Source organism: Triticum aestivum, chromosome 7B, assembly GCF_018294505.1.
Source record: "Triticum aestivum cultivar Chinese Spring chromosome 7B, IWGSC CS RefSeq v2.1, whole genome shotgun sequence".
Lineage (NCBI taxonomy): Eukaryota > Viridiplantae > Streptophyta > Magnoliopsida > Poales > Poaceae > Triticum > Triticum aestivum.
Genome location: NC_057813.1, coordinates 265,724,566 through 265,730,004, shown reverse-complemented (window position 1 = coordinate 265,730,004; position 5,439 = coordinate 265,724,566).

Below are 5,439 nucleotides of genomic sequence, written 5' to 3'. Positions count from 1 at the left end.
CTCCATGTTGATGGAAGGATAATTCAATAAATTCCCCAAAGAAAATTCTTTATAAGCGTTTCCATTATTCTACATTTTGCAAAGAGTAAATATAGATCAAATAATGTTGGAATAAACAGAGGATAATGAAGCTCAGGTGCAGACTGATGATACATAATCAAATAGCAATTAATTAAGTACAACGTTACTAGGCAAAAGGGAGAGAGGTACTGACAAGAGCAACGTAAAGCCCAGTATTGTTGTGAGATTGTATGATCCTTTGAGCAAGGAGATTCATCTGAAATTAGTTTTCATACAAGAGAGAAGGTAAGGCACATGCAAAAATTTAGGAGTTCAAATTTTGAATTGATATCATAGACAATACCTGACGCTGGTCTCTCAACAGTTCTAATAGGGATTTGGCCACTGGAGTCGGGGTGGGCCTGTGTTTTCTGTGGCTGCTGATCTATCTGATTTAACAGGTATCACTACCTTTTCCAAATACCTAGTTTGTACTCCTTGAGGATCTGCACTCACCCTCTTCCTTTTGGACATCTATTACGAAAGAACAACATTTGACTGGAAAAACATAGTGTGACGACACATGGAATAGGTACAGAAGATGGATAGGTATGGCATATACTCATATATGATGCTTAAACTAAGCAGATGGTGTAACAAAGTAGAAGTAATGCAATAGGTCAGATGCAAAATATGTGCGACCAATACAACTTTGCAAAGTTAGAGCAAGCACCTTGATGGGTGAATAAGATAGGCCATCCTCCACCATGCCAAGTTTGTTAGCCAGTGGATTGTTCCGCCATATTCCTCTCGTGTGCCCATTCTCATATTCATTTTGATAATGTTCAATATCTGACATGCATGAAAACATAAAAACAAGTGAGATTTTCTTTGTAATGCAGAAGTGATTCTAATCCAACACTGCCTCCCTGTAAACCCCTTTGTGCTATCTCTGCAATTATTTTAAGGGATGCCATGCATGCTGTAATTTGGTGTATGCATTAATATAATGTGGCCTACTACTCAAAATATGAGAGCTCCAGAAGTGATGACACTTCACAGATGACAACTTCAACATATAGTAAACAAGAACAGCTCGACCTGACCTGAGAGATTCAAAATATACTAAGGGAGAACAACTCGACCTAATCAGTCGACCGCAAGAGAAGAGGGTCATCTTAAAGAAGAGCAGAAGAGCAAGCAGATTGAAGATACTACAAGTCTTTCAATACAATGTCGGTTGGCCACCCATGATGAACCAGCACAGAGAAATACTATTCTTTCCGGTGTCTCCATACGTGGCTCACATGCATTTCGAAACTAAAGTAGGAACATTTAGCTAACCAATTAAACATCTCTTAGTTTTACTTACATCAGCAATAATATCATATATGAATTTGTACAACTAAGCTTGTTTAGCTCGATGGGTGGAGCAGTGCTATTACGACACGAACCACGCAAACCGTGTTGACCGTGGAGCAGTGGTCATCATAAAATGGGGAAACCATAAGCATGATGAGTACAGTGTTGACCGTGGCAGTGGGATGACAGATCTGAAGCTGCAAACCGCGCAAAGGGTAGTTAGCAACCAATGTTTGCTTTGAAATAACAACTAAGATTTGGTATGGACAAGAAAGTATGGTCAACAAGTGACAAAGAAATGCAATTATGCTGTCTCTCTATATGTCGCGACATGCATTTGGAAACTCAAGTGGGACCTTTAGCTAACCAATTAAATGTGTCGGTTAACTAATATCAGTATCATATCACAATCATATTTGAACAACTAAGCTTTCGAATTCTGAGTGTTGTGTTGTTTAGCTTGAAGGGTGGAGTAATGCTAGTACGACAGAAAGCACCTACGTAGATCATAGTAGAGTAGAAAAAAGGGGAAAACCCTAAGCATCAAGAGAAAAATCAGGAAAGTGGAACTAGCTGGACCAGTGGGTGGCGCACATGCTTTTCGAAACGAAAATAGGAACATTAGGTGACCAATTAAACGTTCTCTGTTTTAGTGATATGAGCATCATATCAGATTCGTATTTCAACAGTAAGCTTTGGGTTGAGGTCTTAAGGAGCAGTACTAGCATGACACGAAGCACCTACGATGATGGTAATGAATATAAAGGGGGGAAACCAGAAGCTTTACGAGTATAGTGCCCGTGCCATGGCGGATCTGAAGGTGCAATCCGAACAAAGCTACTTCACAACCAATGTTTGCTTTCAACTAGCCACTACAATTTGGTACGGACAAGAAAGGTACAGTAAACAAATTACGATCTATTTTTTGGGTGAGATCAATAACTTAAGCACATATGGAAGAGTACCACCTCTCTTGTGACGCCGTGTAGGCCTATGATGATACGTTGAGGGTGCTGCGGGTGCGATGGCTGTCGGCGACAGGGAAGAAGACTTTAGATGGCAGACGGCCGGGTCGGGGGATAAATTCTGTTGCCGTGACGAGACGGTCGTAGGAGCGGCAATGGCAAGGTGGATGACGGCGCTAATGAAGAGAGAGGAGGTGATGAAAGGATCCTGGTCCAGCACCGTGGATGAGAGACGTCCATCTCTTGAGGTGGACGACGGGGTAGGGGTAGCGGCTCCGGCAAGGTGGAGGATGGGGTGGCGGACGGAGGAGGCTGGCCGTAGTGCGGAGGTTGTCGTGCCACCGACGGTGTATGAATGGTAAAATGGAGGGGAGGGGGGGGATCTCAAACTTTGGGACGCGCTTGTCTGAAATGTGGGAAAGTTACGAACTTATTCCTCGTTTAAAATTTCGGACATCGCGTCGGTTGGGGATAGGACGGTAATCTCGCATCTCCCAAATATTTGCCCGTAACTATTTCGGGCGAGAGAGGGTGTTTTGCCACCCACGGCTGGCGCCCACGATGTATGAACGGGACTGATAGGTAGGGCTGTTGTTTCACGTCTGAGGGAAGTTACACATCTGCCCATATTTAAAATATTAGCCTACATCGATTTCGGATGAGGAGAGTTTGTTTTGCTGCCCACCGTGTATGAATGGGAAAATGGAGGAAGAGACACATGTCTTTCGAAAGAGCTTGAATCAAATGTGTTTTGCCGCCCACGTTTGGCGCCCACCATGTCTGAATGGGCTCAGAGGCCGTCGTGTCACGTCTGATTGAAGTTACTAGTCTACCCCTATCGACAACAGTGTAAATCCGGTCGATAAGGATGTCAAGTGTCAGGGGTAGACAGTAATTTCCATCTCGCAAACACTTGCTTTGGGAAGCCCACAGATTATAGCGGGTGTTTAGCCGCTTCGTTCAAAACTTGGTAGAATTAGCATTCACGTTTGCCCTAGGCCCTGGAAAACTAAATTCAAATCCAATTTGTATTCGATACGAATATCCACAAATAATTCTACGTTTTGTTATTTATTTCTTCAAAACCACAACAAAGATTTATTCCATTGTTATATATTATTATGATTTAGAAATACCGTGATCTTCGAATTCAGTAGGTTGGATACACTCTGAGTCAAACAGTTATTTCATCCAATACAATATGCTGACATGAAAAACAGTTCACCTTATGTCAATCATACAAGTAGCGAGGATTACCTCGCCTAAAAAATTCAGATCATTACAACACATGGACAACATAGGGGGTCTTGCAACATGCAAGTACAATAATCTAATGACAATTTCAACTAGTATCTAAAGAAGAACCGGGATTACCCTGGGCTTCATATAGCAGAAACAGCAGGACCTCCTCTGTCTTCAAATGCAACATTCTTACTTCCTCCAATTCTTGGGTTGCTTGCATAATGCGTGCCGCTAATTCCGTAATTTCCAGACTCAAGATAAAGATTACCTCGTTCATGGCAGCCACACCATCTCTTTCTGCCTCTAGTAGAGCCTCAAGCACTATAATATCTGTGCTCAGACTGCTCTCCGGTAGTGTTGCCTTTGAACTGCTACCATCTGGTAACATGGATGGCGCACTGCTTCCACAAATAGATTCTGGGGTTGTACATTGTGTCCTAGTGTGAAGGACATCCTGAAAAGTTTCTGCTGGACATAAGTAAGAGATAGTTATCATATGATCCAGGCAGTAAGCTTACATGGTAAATGACAGACAAATTATTGCTGAGCATGGCAAGCTATATTTAAATGGTTCGAAGCAGCATCAACCGAAAAGAAACTAAAATGGTAAGATGAAACTAGGGATGTAAGTGGCAAATACACGACATCGGCCAGTCCCATCTAGTTAGTTTTTTGCTAGCTCCCTAGTTCATTTTCCTCAAAAAACAAAAACTCTTTTGAACTATCATACCACTAGTGGACTTTAATTGGGATTAAATGGGACCTAGCTGACATCCCTAGTTGAAAGGGAGTGTATCACCGCTATATTTAAGTTGCCAAGGCATCTAAGCAGTTGAAATAATCTAAGAAAGGACTTAACAGTGTGGCCTCATATAAACTACGAAGACAGTCTTGTGATGAAGTTGAGAGGAAAAGTTAAGGACTCAAATGAAATAGGCATGCATTTCTTTACGATAGTACAACAGGCACTCTGACATATTGGCCAACTCAGGTATAGAGTAACAACAAACAAGCATTCGAATCAAGCAATACAGCAAAGCAGATAACTGAACTATTTGTAATTTGGTAGGATTACAGGTTGAGGGCACAAGCCAAGAAAGCAGCCCACTCGCATTACATTTCACATGTACTAAAACACACTAGCTTACCATATGTTTCTGTGAAGCCTCGCTGCTGTTGCAATGTTCTTTGAAGATATCGACAGCATCCCGTGGTTGCAATTCTAGTTGTTGTAGTTTATTCCGCACCCTCTATTTAGGTAAAATTAATTTTAATCGCACGCACTGGTCCGAATTGATCATCAATGGTTCATCTAAACTAATGAAAGAAGGGTGTGTGCATACAAGACAATATATCTGCTTCCCTCTATTTTTATGCTTGTTCGAGGTGCCAGCCCCAAAAGAACAAATATTTTGCTTGATGGGGTTGGCAGCTCCATAATTAATAGAAGCATCAAATTAGTCATGTAACTTGGGAAGATCAAGAACACACAAACAAGTAATGAACAGAGGCTCGGAGCAGTGATGTAATAGCTAGCATCGGAAAATGTAGGGTAAAACAAACAAAAAGCAGCGGAACCACATGCTAGTTTGCTGATGTGTAATTAAGCATAGAGAACATTAAGCAGTCTAATGGAACCAACAGGTGGCATCAGAACAACACCATTATCATAAATATAGCATTCAAGAAGTAAAATAGTAGGTAGTGATATCTAGGAAGTACAGTAATACTCCCTCCGTTCCAAAATAGATGACTCAACTTTGTACTAACTTCAGTACAAAGTTAGTACAAAGTTGGGTCATCTATTTTGGAACGAAGGGAGTACTTAGGACAATGCTAAAGCATATTAACTATATGTGCACTGGTATGT